The following is a 19,648-nucleotide window of genomic DNA, read 5'->3' as shown; positions in this document are numbered from 1 at the left end:
GAATCCATTAATATTATAATCATTGAACCTTCTTCCACTTAGGCTTGGACCTCAGGCTATGAACTATAGATCAGTAGAGATCGTGTCTGTGATATCTGAATTCATAATCTAAATAAATAAATTTATTTTCATCGAATATTATAGATTAAACCAATTAGCAAACTGGTTATTAACTCTCTTCTTCACCTCTATTGTTGAAGGTCTTCTATTTTTTGAACATCTTCTTATGTTATCCTTAAATTCACTACAAAGGTGTTATATCTATCAAACTTAATAACTTTACATTATTATTATTTTGAAATATTAATTTGGTTTAACCTCTTACTTAATAAATAGTTATACTGCTTCAAAATTAAGTACCACATATCAATGAGCTTGAGTCTTATTTAAGCCAATCAAGGGAAATTTTGAGGATCCCCCAACCGATTTACCTTGTTGACGGAACATAGATGACCTATTAGAAGACTCTGTTTGATTTGATTAACCATTTACACATTTATACCTATTTACCCTTTACTCAATATACTCAAAATAATGGGAACAAAAAGTTAGAGCTTCTTCAACCATCTAACCTACAACTATGGAACCTTAAGCCTGTGATTTGTTTGCTATAAAAGATTTGAAGTGACCTAACATTCTATCAAAAGATAGAATGACATTGGAATAAGTATTTACTTTTAACACTCTTAAAAATCAATTTAAGAGTTTCTAAATAAGAAATACTTTACCTTTTGACAAAATACATCCAACAATAATGTATCAGACGATCTTGTATTACTTGATCCACTAGATGAAAAACTAAATGAACCATTACAGTGAAAAAATATGGAGGGAACAACAACTCTAAATAGAAAAGTATGAGCATAATCCTTTCCTATAACTTATCTGAGTCCGAGAGGCTGAAGGTTTTAATACAGAGATTAAAGCAGAATGAAAGCTCTACAAAAACTGCAACAACATTTTTTAGAAGCATATTGTGAATTTTCATAAGTAATAATTTCTCCATAATGATGTGACAATCATCCCTTTTTAATGCGAATATTCTCTAATGTTCCAGATCAATACAATAACAAACATTACTTGAATAACTATGCGACACTGAGATATTCTTAAGAGTTTTGAGAAAGGCAACACTCTTTTTACTAGGGATTGTAAACGTAGCAAGTCAACATTTTTCCATTTCATATCGCCAAAGATCAGGTCTTATACCCAGGTCTTGTTGGTATTTTCGAGCATTTACATGAGCTTTTCATTTTCCTGTTTTATTTAACATTGAGTACAAAACATTATTAAACACATTCTTTTCAATGTGCATAACATCTAAATTATTGGGAAATGGGTTGAATTGTTAATATGGAAGATGGAAGAATATGCTTTTTGCCATTGTTGAGTTAAACTTTTCCCACGACTCCATTCCTATTTCTTTTTCTTCTATCTTTCAGTTCCGTTGGTTTTCCAAATATAACATCAATATCTTTCACTTGTTGTAAAATATTTGACCTAGTTAACTTTTTTAGTGGGTTCCTCTCCTCCAACACTTTAAAAAAATAATGCCTCATTAATGTAAATTATGATTTCTTGCCAAAAATCTATGATGACCAATAAAACACCATTTTCTACTATGATGAAGTCAAAAAGGTTCATCATTAAAATTACAAAAAGGACATGATAAACTAGTATGGGCATTCCAAATAGATAAAATATCAAGTCTAGGAAAGTCACTAATTGTCCACATAATTCTTATTCTCATTTTAAACATTTCATTATTTAATGAATTAAATGGTTCTACACATGCATACCATAATTCATTCAACCCCTTGATAAGGAGTTATAGATATACATCTATATTATTACTAACTGTATGCACACCTGGAATGATCATTGAGAGGATGAAATTTGGTTGCGTCACACACAACCAAGGGAGAGATTATATGGAACAAAAATAACTAGCAAAATGCTTTAAGAAGTACTTGTCATCCCAAATTTATTGAATCCATCAATAGCTACGGTTAATCGAATATTTCAAAAATCAGAAGGAAATTTAGGAAAAATTGTACTGAATATTTTACATGCCTTACCATCTTTAGGATGCCTCAAAATTCCATCTCTTTTAACATCCTTGCCATGCCATCTCAAAAGGCTTGGAGCACATGAATAATCTTTTTAGCATTGGTTTTAATGGAAAGTATCGCAAAATTTTTGATAATTTGTTATTTTTCTTCTTACGTTTACTAGAAGCATGATCTGTAGCACTCTTCTTTATAGTTTTCCACTGATAAGTATGAAAATGTTTGCATGTTTCCTCATTATCATAATCTCCCATATATAATATGCAGTTATTTGAGTAGGCATCAAGCTTTATATAATCAATACATAATTTCTTGATGGTTTTCTTGGCATCATAGAAAGAACTATAGAGCTTTGCAAAATCAAATGCATCTTTGATTAGATCTAGTATCATTGCCATTCCCTTGTCACTTAATCCACCTAAAAATTTAATAAGAATTAATTTCAACAAAAAATCTAACTTTGAGTACTTGTACCTGTCATATAATTCTTGAATTTCATCTTTAAGAAACTCAAGAAAGTCTATATTATTCGAAGCAGACATGTCATTTGATATTTCTTCTTACCCACTACTTGTGATGGGTCTGCATTCATACCCTTATTCCATAAGTCCTGAAATGCGTCATTAATTAATAAGTCTATTGGATTGTTGGGAGGCAGTATATCATGAGTAGCTTCTATGTTTGCATAGTTATTCAACTTATTACTTTCTCCATGTATAATTCAAGGTGACATAATTTTGAGGAAATTGCTTGCAAATCAAATTGTCATAACTATATCTCTGGTTTTACACTATTAAAACAGCAGAAATGACACGTATATTTTATTTTATCACCTATAATTTCATTCATAAATGAAAAGTCCAGAAATTGATATAAACCATGCTTATATTCAGATATGTTCTTAGGCTTTCCAATCTAAAATTTATCTATCTGCATGTGTTAAGAACTAAATAGGACACAAATAAGAGAACATGTGATAAAGAAAAATCAGATTAACAAAGAGCTAAAGTATTTTCTTTCAAAATAAATTATGAAATGTAAATATAAATATTGGACTTGAGACAAAGATATAGAACCTTCTTATATAAATGAGAAAATCGTGAGTTGAACTTTGTTTCAAGGATCTTCCAATAAAAAAAAGATTATGCATTAGAAACACTAATCAACATGCATTAATATTAGCTAAACATGTACACACAACAACATATGCCCCCTTACAATTACTAATTTCAATCTGTAATACATAAGTCCTTGACCAAGCCTCGAGGTAAAAATTTGGTTCCTTTTTGAAATTTAGGCAGTAAACAACTTTAATTACTCCTTAATTTACTCGCACACTACTTATGAACCTTTGAAATCAACATCACAACTTGATAAATCCATACCAAACACTAAAAAATTGAAGCAAAATAGCAACATAAGATCCAGAAACAACACAAAACTAAAATAAAAGTATAATATTTTGCTAATTTACCATATAAAGATATATAAGAGAGAGTAAGTAAGAAAATGGGTGGCAACAATTGAATGAATTAAGCAACCATAGTGCAGGTTAAACAACACCAACATGATAAATTATTGTAGCATCTATTATACTTGACATATTTATCAACCCCTAAAAGCTAAAAGTCCTTTTGAACTTTTCAAGAAGAGGAGGAGAGTGTAACGCTAGTTAATTAAATATGTTTTCTTATAAGTGTTGTTTAGTATATCCTTTCAAGTTAGAAGTCACTTTCAGTTTTAAGTCTAATTTGTTACTTGTTTTCTTTTATGTGCTAAACTAGACTATCTTTCAAGATTTTCTTGACTCAATGTGTCTTTTAGAAGTAGAAGAAAAGTCATATTCATGATAAGTAATCATAGGACTCCTTTAGGGCATCTTGACACCTGAATCCTTATGATTTGTGAAAGAGAGAAGTAGGTTGATTTTGGGTGACTAATCCATTGTGCCTTTTCTTGTGTTTTACTCATTTTTTACCATTGTTATTAAATTAAGTTGCTTGGACATATTTGAGTCTTGTTTTAGTGATCTTAATCTATTTTATTTGGGAAATGTCAAGTTTCTTTCTGTGATTTTAAACTATTTTATTAATTTTTAAAAGTTTTTATGTGTGTCTAAAATGCTTGACTTCTACTTCTCATTGGTCTCAATATCAAGAAAAAACCATTGATGCCTTAAAGATTAAATCTTATGTATGGATCCTTGGGAATTTTGATGTATCTGTTAACACATTCACTCAAATTGAAAAAAAAAAAAAAACTAGTCTAAGTTTGTCCTAAGGAGTTCCCTTTAGGTTTAAATGTTCCTAGTTCATTATATTACTTAGAAGTAATTAAGACAGATGTAAAGTTTGAATTGCAAACATAGAACAAGTCTCTTCATGGCTTGCTTCTTTATTTTAAGACATTTATATACCACTCTAGAAATGATAAGATGTTCTTCTCTTTATCCAAGATCTTATGTTGATGTTAAGGATAAATATACAAATCTTCCCATTTACCCTTTATTTTTTTTATATAGTGGTGGCATTATTTCTCTCTACCCTACTTTGTTAATTTCTCTCTCCTTACTCCTACTTCTATTTCCATCTTTTTTCTCTTCCAAAGACATTTGAAAGCCTAAAAAATGCTAAGGGAAAGATTTAGCTTTAGTAATGGATAAAGTATTATATATCTTCCTCTGAAATAGTGAAAACCATCTCACCCAAGCTGTAATGATGCTTCAAGGATAGGACTTTTTTTTGGATCAAAAGTTGGTTTGTATAATTATTTACCTCATTTCCTTCTTTGTCATTTGACTAACTGTGAGACTAGGATTAATTGAAGAACACAACATTTTCTTAATGGATTAGTTAAAGCACACAATATTTGCTTAATTAAAGTATAAGCCTTCTAGAAGTCTTTAATGTCTTATTCTTCATTGTTAGGGCATATCTTTCAATATCATATGCATTTTTTTTGACTTGACATGATTGCATCACACTTTTTCTTTATTGATTCTTGTTATTAAGTATGGGTTCATGTTATTTTCTAAGTTGTCGTTTATATATTTTACAATTTTTATGAATTTTAATCCTTTTTTTTGTGGCATGTGACATTGATCCAAGTCCCATTGGACTCTCCTCCCTTGCATTTTCCTAAATAGGCCAAGGAGGCCCATTCCTTTGATTCTAGCTATGTCCAAAAGGTCAATATATAGTAAGTAAATGTTAATTATACAAGGAGGAATGCATAGAATGAAACCAAGCAGGTCTTGAAGTAAGAAGGTTGAAGCTTTAAAATGAGAAGTTCTCAGTATGTTTATTTAAGATTCAAAGTCTTACAAATTTTCATTTTGGGCTAAAAGCTCATCAGATAGTCTTAGGACAGGTTTTGAACCTTAAAGATCCCATAAATATACTAAGACAGGTGCAAAAACAAAAATGGGTCAAGTTCAACATACGTAGTCCAATTTGTGATACATTATAGGGGTTTGGGCCTAAAGAGGCCTAAAACCGATTTCTCCATTACTTTCTACTCTCATTTATTCATTGTGATACTAACTCTAATAACTTTGTTGAAATCCCCCAGAATTGCTATATTTTACAAAAAAATCTTTCTTAAAATTGGGTTGATTTAATTACTTGTCAGTGTTTTGAATAATTTTTTTACAAAGCATGCTTATGCTAATTTCACACTTAGTTCATAATTTTTTCTATTTTTCAAATAAACCCTTTTTCAAGTTAATCAAATTATGTTGGTTTGCATATCCCAAATAATTGTGTGTTAGAGGATTTCTTTGGTACTGTTGCACCCTTTCGAACACAATAATGGATACCACTTATTTAGAATTTTCTTAAATCTTCTAAGTCATTTTTTGTTTTAAGACATAGAAATATATTAAAAGGTTTTCTTAATTTCCCTATCAAACTAATTAAGTAGGGACTCCATTTTATACTGAATTTTAAAATTTTCTTAAGTTTTCAAATTCAAACAAGTTATTTTTGTGCAAAACACTAAGAATTATCAAATTTTCCAAGGCTACACAAAATCTGAAATCCACGTAAAACTAGGCTAGCCTAAATTTCACAATTATAGTATAAGGGAAGTTTAAGTTTGAAATTTTATCCACCAACCCACCGTAACAACGTTTTAGGTCTTTATAGTTAGATACTAATTAAGCACTCATTTTTCTGCTAACAATAAGTAATAACAAGTGACGAAAAATAAACAAGGAGTACCTAAATCAATGGAAAAATAAGAATAGAATTCACTTATTTCTGCCTCAATCTCCCAAGTGGCATCCTCAATAGGACATTTTCTCCATTGAACCTTCACAAATGAAATCACCTTGAATCTCAACATTCTCACAACACTATCTAGTATAGAAATATGTTTTTCTTCATAAAAGAGTTCCTTATCAAACAACTCTAAATCCTAATGAATGATGTAATATTTATTCCCATGATACTTCTTGAGAAATGAGACATCAAAAAATAGATAAACACTCGAAAAACTAGGAAGTAGAGCTAATATATATGCCAAAAATCCCACTTCTTTCAAGATCTAAAATTGTCCAATACGTCAAACTTAGCTTACCCTTCTTTTTGAAATTTTACACCCTTTATGGGTGATACTTTAAGCAATACATTCTAACCCTTCACAAAATGAATATCTCTTACCTTGTTGTCTGCATACCTATCTTGTTTATGTAATGACCCTCTAGGTTATTTTCTATATTTCTACTTATTTCACCATTTAGAGCTTTCCTATAGCCATGCTAAGTTATTTATGCCTTGTTGGAACTGTCAGTTCAAATATCGAGCACTTTGTTTGGTTTTTTGAGCCAATTTCTTATTTTGAAACCTTCATTAGTTCAAAATAACTACCGAGCAAAAAATTTTGTCAAGCAACCTCATATGTCAACTTTGAAAGTTCCAGAAGCTCTAGAACATTGGCTTTAGGTTGAGTGGACCCTTAATCGGGTCCAGAGGCTCCTGGAATCATTTTGGGCTATTGGCCAAATGTTAACAAAAATTGCAAGTTGTATGGGCCACTTTTCATCAAATTTTAACCGTGCCATTGAGTTCAAAACATCAAATTTGAAAAGATATAGTAATTCATTTGAATATATAGGATTCCCGATGAATTTTGAAAGGTGTTCAAAAACTCAAATTAACTTTGATGCTTCAGATAGTGTACTCAGCTGATGGACCGCTAAAGTAACCATTTGGGTCTCTTAAGTAGAGGTCAACTGAAATACCCAGCAGACAACTTAAGCGGTTAGGCTTACCTAATAAAATATTGCTTAAGCAACGCCCTTACCACTTAAGAAGTATCTGCTAATGTGGAACTTGTGCAAGTACTGAAATTCCACTAAAGCAACACTAGGTTACTTAAGTAATGACTGCTTAAGAACCCCAGTATCCACTTAAGCAGCATCCGCGTAACTGGGAAGGGTTTGAATACCCTGCTTAGCCCGATTTTGACTATTTTTCTTTTATTCTCAATAGTTTTAAACCCTAAAAAGTTGAAATTATTAAGAGAACTAATTGTGGGTGATTTTGGAGCTTTGGTATAGTTAATTTACGTATTTCTCCCTTTAATTTTTGGTAAATTTCCATTAATTTCATTGTTAATTCCTTTGTCTTTTTATAAAATTTTTAGAATCTTTATGGATTGATTATTGCGCCATTAGAGCTCAGAATTCACCTATTTTTTGGGTAAACATTCCCTGATCATAGAGGGTGTTGTGCTAGTTTTGAAGTGTGATTCTATAAATAGGCCCCACATGGTATTTTTATGAAATTTTGAACTCAAAGAACAATTATGCATTATGGGTGTCATTGTTCTCATTTTGAGTAGTGGATTGTGATTCTTATAGCGTAGTAGTTTATGGAAACTTCTTAGAAAAAATAATTAATGGTTGAGCGGATTCGTTAGGCTTTTCTTTGGCATGCAAATAGGCTAGGTTTACCTTCATCATTGAGTTATCTTGTAGTACGATTATGTTATTATTCTAGATATATGGTGAGATTTAGGTGTTGAGAGTATGAATGAGAATATTTGGATTAGTTTAACCATTTAGGCTATCTTGAAATCATAAGTTAAGAGTTATTATCTTAGTTACTCATGTCTTAGGTTAAGTTGGCTACGTGGTTCATGTTTAGGATGAAAATGGCTTAGTTTTTCCACTTAGGAGAATTACATTACTCACTCATGTTTAGGGTGGAATTGTCTTAGTTTTCCAAGTTATATGAAATTGTCTTGATTGCTATTACTTTAGGTAGGACTTAGTTGTTCATGGTTTTGATGAATTTCTATCATACGGCCAATTATGGCTTATTCAACATCTAGAGATGAATTTAAATACCTTAGCCTAGTCTTGGGTTAAATTTGCCTAAATGGATTTTTAGAATTAGGAGTGGGCCCCTTAGGCCAAGACTTATGTTAGTTTGAAAACTTATTTAGTCATGATATATCCTTGTTATTGTTTGGTTTGGGACTAGAGAAAATTGAATATACTTAAAGAGTTTGTTAGTTATGTATTGGAAATTGATGCTAATTTTGGCTATTCATTGACATGAATAATGTTATGGCTTATAGATATAATTAATGATATGGACTATATATATGATTAATGTTATGACATATAAATATGATTATTGATATGGCTTATGGATTTGACTATTTACATGGCCTGTAGACATAGTTATTGGCATGACTTAATAGATATATGATTGATATGGTTTATAAACATGGGTATTGGTATGACCTATGGATATGATGCTTGGTCTGGTGTATAGATACGAGTAATCGGATAACTTATCGGTATATTTTATTATGGCAGTTTATCAATATGACTTATTGTTATAGTTTATTGGTATGACTTATATATATGAGTTCCAATTTAAGTTCGGCAATTGATGGTAATGATGATGATATTGATAAAATGAGTTTCGGTTCAAGTCTGACAAATGATGATAATGATGATGATGTTATTGCGTTCAAGTTCATGTCCAGCATTGGGAGTTACTATCATGATTGTTTTATTGCTACGTAAGTCATTAATTATTTATTTTTTTATTTTAGGTTATTTTCCATTGAGTTAGACCATTATATCTATCTACTGGCCGTAGTTACTGGTGGGGTAAAGTAGGTTCCTTCGTGACTCATAAATCAAGTCATGATAAAATATTATCATAGCCCAGGTTTCACTAGTATTATTGGTATAAGAGAAAATGTGTAGTAGTGTCTTGCAGATTGAAATAATGATATTTGTTTCTTATCTTCGAGAGGCTATAGGACATTCTTTGGATTATTTTACTTTTTTCACTTATTTTGTGTTAAGTGTTTTAGTTGGTTTCACTCAATTATAGATGGCTAGGACACTTGTTATTACCACACGAGATGAGGTTCTTGAGATCAAGCCTAGGAATCCTATCACTTCTTTTGAAAGACCTAGAGATCTTGGATAGCCTAGAAAAGTATCCCTAGATAGGGTCCAGGATAGGGGGCATTCACTAAACCTGATTACTACTTCTGATCTAGAGACTTTTCCATCCCAGCTAGTAGTGGGCTAGGGACCAGCCCAAGCCCCACCAACATTTATTTCTTCTTCAATTCTTTAGGAAGCTTTGGGAATTGGTAGATAGTGCACCTTTTGATAATGAAAAGTCAATAGATTAGAGTAGAACTGAGGCAGGGGCGTAACCTGTAATTGTAACTCCCATAGTTGAAGTCCTTCCTACATTGGTGGCTACTCAGCTGAAAGGTTCCTAACCAGCTATATCTGTGGAGGAGTAGAAGATGTTGGGTAGATTCTTCATATTGACTCCACCTAGGTTTTTCTTATGCACCAATTGAGGATGCGTATAAGTTCTTGATTGCTTTTTAGGATAGGCTCTATAATTTAGCCCTAGTCAAGACATGTGGTCTAGACTACACTACTTGTCAAATAGACTTGAAGCTCTATTAGTGCAAAGGTCACTTAATTCTAGGCTAGCTGGATCACCCCTATTTACACAGACTCACTTCTCTAAGATCTTGGAGAAACATATGCCTCGTAGTCTTAGGGATCATTTAAGGGATTTATTCTTGAGGTTAGAGTTGGTCTTGATGAATGTTTGGGAGTATAAGGCTCAATTTCATGAGCTTTATAGATATGTTATTTCTATTCTGACTACAGCGTACGAGAGGGTTCATTGCATTATTCTAGGATTGAGACTTCTTCTTTGCATTTCTACTTAATGATTGGTTTCTATGGATAGGACTTTTACTGAGTTTTTAGATCATGCTCAGCTTATGAAAGAGATGCATTCTGTGGCCCAAGGGGGTAAAATAAAAGGTTATGATACTGAGGAAGGTTAGTTAGAGCCATAGTAACCCATGGTTTTGAGACAACGGTTCTCAGGGTAGGTACCTTCTGCATCAGCCATATAAATATCAGGGTCAGTTCTGTTGACCCATTTAGGCCACACTTTAGATTATCGATGGAGGCTAGTCTAGATTTTGTGATCGTCCTGGCCAGTGTCATGGTTAATCTTTGAGAGGTTAATCTTCTGGTTATTCTAGTCGTAGTGGTTCTTCTAGGTCTTTTAGATCTTTTGCTTTTGGCTTAACGCCTGGGGAATGTTATGTTTTTGGATCTTTTTGTAATTTTCAAGAGAATTCCTTAGTCGTGGTGCTATGGTTCCTTCAGTTAAGATTGTTCCACCTATTCAGGCAGTTTTACCTTAATCTATAGGTGGTATGCATTATTGTAGGGATGGTCCCTAGGGTTATAGTAAAGGAGATCGGTTAGGATCCCAGCCAAGTGGCATGCATGGTCAATTGTATATAGTATCTGCTAGACCTAAGGTTGAACCTTTTGATATGGTTATCCCAAGTATGATTTTAGTGTATCGTTAGTTTTCTTTTGCTTTATTTATCTAGGATCCACTTGTTCTTATGTGTCTTCTTATTATGCTCCATGGTTAGAGTTTTATTAGGATGCATTATCCATGTCATTATGTGTGTCTACCTTTGTGGGTGATTCTTTAGTAGTGGATCAAGTCTTCAGATAATGTATCATGAATGGTCGAGAGTTTGATACTTAGGTTGATCTCATTGTATTAGTTATGGTGGATTTTGATGTGATTATGGGAATGGACTGGTTATCCTACTATCACATGGTCCTAGATTATTTTGCTAAGATGATTGACTTAGTGATGCCTGGATAACCCCAATTGTGTGGCACAAAGCTATTAGCCATGAGTCGATGGGGATTATTTATTTATATTCATTCTAGGAGGCTTATTTTTAGTGGTTATGAGTCTTATCTCGCTTATATTTTTTATGTTAGGGTGGAGAGTCCATTACTTGACTCCGTTTCCATAGTTTATGTGTTTTATAAAATTTAACCTGCCAATCTACTTGGCCTTCCTCTTGAGCGTAGTATTGAGTTTTTTATTGATCTTTAGTTTGGCACCTGACTTATCTCTTATCACCATATCGTATGCCTCCTATTGAGGTTAAAGTGCTGAACTCTCAACTTCAGGATCTTATTAGTTATGGTTTCATTTTACTGAGTGATTCTCCTTGGGGATCTCCTATGTTTTTTGTTAAGAAGAATGATGGCTCCATGCATATGTGCATTGATTATAGGCATCTTAAAAAGGTGGTAGTGAAGAACCATTATCCTATGCCATAAATTGATGATTTTTTTACTAGCTTCAGGGAGCGACAATGTTTTCAAAGATTGACTTGAGGTCTGGCTACCATACTGGGGATTTAGGCTGAGGTTATCATGAAGATAACTTTTAGGACCCGTTACGGTTATTATGAGTTCCTGGTGATGTTATTTGGGTTGACTAATGCCCCAGCTGTATTTATAGATTTGTTGAATTATGTGTTTAGTCCTTATTTGGATTCTATCATGATTATGTTCATCGACGACATCCTTATGTACTTTATGACTAGAGAGGAGCGTATGCATCATATGAGGATTGTGCTCTAAACTTTGAGAGGTCATAGGCTTTTTGCCAATTTTTCAAAGTGTGAGTTTTGACTTAAGTTGATGACATTTCTAGGACGTATGGAGTCTAAGGATGGTATTACGATCAAAGTAATGAAGATTGAGGTTATTTGTGATTGGGCCAAGACTATATATCTGACTGAGGACCATATCTTTATGGGATTGGTCGGTTACTATAGATGGTTCATAGAGAGTTTTGCAACTATTGTAGCGCCAATGACCAGATTGACTCGGAAGGAGGTACCTTTCTAATTGTCCAAGGAATGTGAGTTGATATTTGGAATGCTCAAGATATTCCTCACTTTAGCTCCTATTTTGGCTCTTCCTATTGAGGGTGAGGGATTAACCATGTCTGGTGATGTTTTTGGTGTTTGTTTGGGTTATGTATTGATACATTAGGGCTGTTTTATTTCTTGTGCATTGATATAGATAAAGGTGAACGAGTGCTATAATCCTACTCATGATTTAGAGTTTGATGTGGTATTTTTGGAACTTAAGATTTGGAGTCATTATCTTTATGGTGTGTATTATGAGATCTACACAGATCATCATAGTCTTTATTATTTTCTGACCCAAAGAGTACTTAAATCTAGGTAGTGTAGATAGATGGATTTTATTAAAGATTATGGTATCTTTATCTTGTATCATCTGGGAAATTTCAATATGGTGGAGGATGCCTTGAGTCTATATGTATTGAGATGGATAGCTTGGCTTGTATTTTAGTTTAATAGAGGTTGTTGGCACAGGACATTCAGCCCTTATCCAACTCAATGGTGTGACTTGATATTTCAGACCTTAGGAGGATTGTTGCTAGTGTTGAGGCTAGGTCCTTGCTACCTAAGCAGGTTTGCGATGGCTAATTTGAGGATAAGAGACATTCCATATCCGTCATCAGGTTTTGAGTGGTGAATTCAAGAGGGCTGATATGGATTCCAAAGATGTCTTGAGATTTAATAGCCACATTTATGTTTCCAAGGTTGATGACTTAATCTAGTTGATGTTGCATAAGTCTCATTGCTTCAGATATTCGATTCACCCAGGTAGAACTAAGATGTATTGAGATTTGAGGCAGTATTATAGGTGGAGTGGTATGAAGAGTGATTTAGTGGACATTGTAGCTTATTTCCTATGTTTTCAGAAGGTGAATGCCAACCATTAGAGACTTAGTAGCTAGATTCAGAGGTTTCCCATTCCTGAGTAGAAATAGAAGCGAATTACCATGGACTTTGTTAGCGGGTTTCCTTGTACATCCCTGGTTCCTAAGGTATTTTGGTCATTCCGGATCTGTTTACCAAGTTAGAAAACTTCATTCTTATTTAGATGTTCTTCCCTACTGAAAGGTTGTCCTGTATACCTCATGACCCGTGGCTACTCCTAGTCATAACAAGGTGCTTAAGGCCATAAGAGACCCCAAGCTAACCCATGATCTAGGACTTGCTATGAGCACTGAATAAAATAATAATTAAAGCATCATATACCGAAGGTAAATGGATAAAAACACTATTAAGGTAGAACAATGAAACCATACCCAATGTGTCTGAACTACTAAAACAACTTAAAAAAAGCCAGTCTATCTAAATATCTGAATATCTAGAAGACTCTAAGAAATGAGGAGTTGATGGGATAGGACCCTAACTAACTCCGACTAACTAAAATGAACGAAAAATTGAAAACAACTATAGATATTTATCGTCGATAGATGACGACTCACCTCAACTGTTGCTGAGTGGTCCTGAGATGACTAAGGGTGATCGGGGAACTGAAAGTCTGAACCAATAATGTGAAATTAATATAGAACAAAAGAGAGTATGCGGTCTCTACTTTGAATGTACTGGTACATGCGATAGGGACTAACTGAATACATATGACTACTAAACATGAATGCATGGATATGTAAGACAAATGGAAGGCCAAGCAAAACATGTACTAAAATAATCTGTAAAACTAACTGACTGAATAGTTGATAAACTGAACATTGGTCATGCAAACCTATGCTAACAAAATTCGAACGCTGAACTAAAACTGTGGGAGCTATCATGTAACTAACATGCCCTAATTTGAGCTAAAAAGGGACCAACCTATAACCCCAGTAAGAAGGGTGTTAGTACCTTGCCACGGGTACCGACACTGGCTAAGTGGATCCACTAAATTGGTGTCCTGAAGGAATAGAGGGTCACCCTTTACTGGTAGGTGCTTCTAAGGGAGTGTCAAACCTCAACTTAAAGGAAGACCTCTCAAAACCTATGTTGGTTATGTAGTTCTAGAGCTCAAGGACTACTACTAAAGGTCACACCCTAGAATGGAAAGTGATCCCCATCCCTGGGTTCACTCGGTGCTAAATCCTACTCCCAATTGAACTGACACTAATACTAATTAAAGTCAATTGGACATCACTACCGATAATGCTTAGCATAATCATGATCAACTAAATATGATAATAAAACCATTATCTGACTGACTTGTTTAATGAAAATAGAAGCATGTATAAACAGATAGGTATAGGGTTTTCATAATCCTCCAATGCTGAGTATTACTTTAAATACAATAGCATCATTTAACAACACAATATGGAAATTCATGATTTATAGACCCAAAACATAGAATATATCCCTAACTGATGAAATCCATGTTTTTGAATTTGGGAATATGTTAAACTTTAGAGGACAACTTGCTCACATGATTTAATTCATAAATTAGTAATTCAAATGATGTCAAATGAGCATGATATAGGTGATTGCATTTAAAAGCATGTAATAATGTGATTCAAAAACATATTGGCATGGCTTGAATTCAAAACTATTAGGAGAATATTGAGTAAACTCATACCTAACATTGGAATTTCATAAAAAGAGAGAAAAAAGGTTTATACATAAAATACAAAGGATTCTTGGGACGCAATGGGTAGATGGAACTCATTAATGAATACCCCACATATCTGTGTTGCTTTAATTCTTAAAGAAAAATTGTATTTGGGACCTTGAATGGTTGAAGTCTTGAGAAGAATAACTTAGAGAAGGTGTATGACAAAGTCCCTAAGGAGTTTGTTTGGAGTTGCTTAGAGATAAGTGGGATCTTGGTGGCGTGCATCAGATTGATTAAGGAAATGTATGAAGGAGCAAAGATTTAAGTGAGGCTGGCGGGAGAAGATTCAGAGAATTTTCCTATCTTGATGGGGTTGCATCAGGATCGCATTTTATCTTATTTTTTTTGTGTTGGTGCTCGATATGTTGACACATCATATTCAAGGAGATGTGCCTTGGTGTGTGCTTTTTATAGATGATGTAGTTTTGATTGATGAGACTCGTGGGGTGTGAATGATAAATTAGAGGTTTAGAGACAAATCCTTTAGTCTAAAGTTTTCAGGTTGAGTAGGAGTAAGACAGAGTGTATGGAATGCAAGTCTAATGACTTGAGGTAGGATAATGAGATGGTAGTAAGGTTGGATTCCAAGGTTGTTTGTAAGAGGGATAGTTTTAAGTATCTCAAATGCATGATTTAGGGGAATGGAGAAATTGATGAGGAAGTCTCCACCATATTAGGGCAGGATGGATGAAGTGGAGGATCGCCTCAGGATTGTTGTGTGATAAAAAGGTGCCACCCAAGATTAAAGGAAAATTCTATAAAGAGGTATTCCATCCGGCTATGCTATATAGAGCAGAGTGTTACTCAGTCAAGAACTTCCACATTCAAAAATTAAAGGTGGCGAAAAAATGGATGTTGTGTTTGATGTGTGGGCTTACTAGGGGTGATAGGGTTAAGAATGAGACTATTTAGGAGAAGGTGGGAGTAGCTTCACTAGAGTAAAAGATGCGAGAAATTCTATTGAGATGGTTCAGACATGTGATGAGGAGGGGCATGTGTAAGCCTCCAGAGTTTATGATTTAATAATGACAAACTCACAAGTGTATCCTAGCAACTGGTAATAATGGTAAGATAAAGGAAGCTGTCTCTAGAAATAGAAGGAAATCAAAAATGAAAGACATCCACGATATCCAAGTAGTATCCAAGTAAAATCAATCATGATAGGACAAATGGAAGGAGTATCATAGTCCTGAATATTATGGAAAACCAAATCAAAATTTCTTGCCAAAGATATGGAGGACCTCGGCAGGGAAAGTAGATCAATTAAGCATCATAGAAATAGAAAAAGCATTAAACTTCCTACAATCATGGTTGCAATCCCCAGATTCATAGCAGACCAAATCAATCAAGAAGAAAAGATCAAAAGTATATTGGCTAGGCATCAAAATCAAAAAGGAAATATTGATCATGGACATATCTAATATGTATGTTATTCAAAGTCGTGTATGGACATATCTGATATGGACATTATACACGGATACATTCCTTAATCAAGTAATCAATTCATATCTTTGATTGAGAAGAAATCTCTTGGGTTTTCTTAGGAAGAGCAGCAACCAAAGACTATAATAGAAGAAAAGACACTCTTTACGCAACTTCAAGGAGAAAATTCAAAGCATCTCATTCTTAGTCTTAAAAATCTCTGTAACGTTAATTTATAATTGTTATATAAAGATGTAACGCTCCGAATCTGATACTCAGAATGCTACATGATGATCATGAACCTGAAGGGCCACAAGCTAACCCATGATTAATAGTTGTACCTAAACACTGCATAATATATTGTATAAATGTGGAAACATGAACTGAAAGGCCTTATAGTTCAAAACTGAAACATAATAGATAAAACATAACATTTGAATAGGGTATGGAATACCTCAAACAACTGAAATAAACTTTCTAAACATAGTAGACTGAAAAGCCTCTAACTGACTGAACTGGCTGAATAAGGAGTTGATGGGACATATCCCCAACTAACCCCAACTAATAAATTAACTAATGAGATAATAAAGAAATGGTTATGTCCTCGAACATTGAGGACTCACTGCTAACTGAATGCTGATATCTGGAATCTACTGATGCCCTAGAGCTCGCACTTCTAAACCTATGATATAAAAAACCATAATGGAATTATGTCAGTACTTTGAATATACTGGTATACATGGAAGGTAGGTTGAATACAAAGGGTTCACATGCATGAACTCTACTAACTGACATGACAACATATGAGAATAAATGTATGATTATATAATAACTGTAACTGAGTTCGTGATAACATGATTACTGAATTTGAGTACTGATAACATGAGATACTAATAACCATATAACTGAAGTAACTGATACTGAACGATTGTATCTAACAGTCTAGGTTCTGATGGAACTAGCTGAGTTTCGTATTGTTCTAAGTTGATTGTATCTGACAGTTTTGATTCTGTAGAACTATCTGAGTTCTATTACTAAGACTGAATGGTTGTATCTGATAGTCCTTATTCTATAACTGAAACTGTAGGAAGTAGTTATCTAACCGACATGCCCCTAATATGCTATTATGGCTGAGTTAGGGTCCAATCTATAACCCCAATTAGAAGGAAGTCAATATCGCGCCACTGGTAAGGACAATCTGTGAATAACCCTCAATAATAGGTAACTATAGTAAGAACAGTGGGAACCCTCACACAATAGGTTAAGCTACCTCATCTACCCTCTTATAGCAGGCTATGATGTCTCAACCTACACTGGCTACATAGTTCTGGAATGCAAGGATTGCTTCTAAGAATCACACTCTCATATAACAGGTGAGTTCCCATCCTTGAGGTCACTCGGTGCTAATTCCTACTCCCATCTGAATAGACACTAAACATGGATTACTGAACCGATTTAACTAAATTAACTGAGTTTCATTGACTAACAGAATAGTACTAAGATTACTTTATTACTGAGATATCCTGAGTCACATGGCTGACTAAGTTCTATGGATCATGGCTTGACTGAGGATATAGTGAAAACATGATACCAACTTTAGGCACACAGCTATATTTTTTGAGTACAAGTACCCCCAGGACTACATGGAAAAAACTGACAAAGCATGACTTTCTTGAATACATGACTAATGTCAACAATCATAATTCATTGAGTAAGACATTTCATCAAACATTTGACATGCATAAACTTGTACATGAATGGGAATTTCATATTATCATACTAGTATGGCACTTTTCTTTCACATAGGCATTTAATCAAAGAAATGGGGAGCATGCTTTGGTCATAAAATCATCAAAACATCTAATAATCATTGATACATCAATCAACTTGTAATTTTAAGGGGGTTTATCATGGTTATTATGAAAACCATCACATACTAGGGTCAATCATTGGAAAATGTAATTTAAAACATTAATCAAACCACACAACATCATGAATATGTATTTCAATTCAATTTAAATCATAAACATTCACAAATACCCAAATCTTGGTTTTTATAAGAGATTCTTGAGGTTCATGGGTGAAAGGGACCCATGAATCAATACATAACATACCTGGGTTGTGATTTCTTGAAGATTGATGGAGGAAAACTTGAATTATTGACTTGGAATTAAACACCTAGTGTTTTCTTATTCTTGAGGATAGATCTTGGAGAGAAACCCTAATTTGATATTGTAAAAGAATAATGAACTTATGAGTTATGGTCGTATGTAATTAGGGGTTAAACTGGGTGTAAAAAGACCCAAATACCCTTTTAAAAAAAAGCATTAAAATAACTGAATAGGATCTGCAATGGCTCATACGATGGTCTGTCACTGGCTCAACGGTCCATTGTTTCGATCGTCATATTTGGACCAAGAAAAGAACTCACTGCCTAAGTAGTGATGTCTTGGGAGACAGTCTGTCGCAAGTTCAATGGTACGTCAACCTATACATCTCACCTTATCCAAAAGGTTGCCTCACTACCTTGGTTGCGACGGTCTAGGCGACGGTCTATCAACTTGGCCGTCACACATGGGCGATTCTGACAGCTCTGAGTAAAATGTCCATAACTTTTTACTCCGATACCGAATTTGGTCAAAATTGGTATCATTGGAAAGCTAATTCAATTTCCCACATGATAAAAAGTGAACATATTAAAAATTCCACATGTACAAAAATGGATTCATATTTCAAAGTATGTTTTTAACATTCTTGGGATGATTTCAAGTTAGGTAGAAGTATGGGGTATTACAATATCTTCCCCTTGAGAACATTCATCCTCGAATGAGATTAAGTGAGAGGGGAGAAGATAAATTGATGTACATACTGAGCATGAATGACTGGATCATGATCTCATGACTGATATGACTTATAACTGAATATACTATTCTGAACACGCATATCTGATGCATGTGTAACTGATTCATGAATGCATGACTGAGTGTTCTGATAAGTTCAGGTTCTCACAATGAGAATGCATATCTGATGCATGATTATATAACTGGACTAACATATGAATGCATGACTAAATATGTAATGGTATTTAATACCAAGTTTATAATATAATTCTGAACAGGATATGGATGCCAACCTTGTAACTAAAATATGAACATGAAACTAAAAAGCTTAAGGATAACTGCTACCTTGAGATTGATCTGAGTTAGAGGAGAAAAGGAGAGAATACTTTGTATGCATGCCTACTTCTACTTCCCAAGTAGCTCCCTCAACAGACTGATTTGGCCAAAGAACTTTGACTAGA

Source organism: Capsicum annuum, chromosome 9, assembly GCF_002878395.1.
Source record: "Capsicum annuum cultivar UCD-10X-F1 chromosome 9, UCD10Xv1.1, whole genome shotgun sequence".
Taxonomy (NCBI): Eukaryota; Viridiplantae; Streptophyta; class Magnoliopsida; order Solanales; family Solanaceae; genus Capsicum; species Capsicum annuum.
This window is presented reverse-complemented; position numbering follows the sequence as displayed.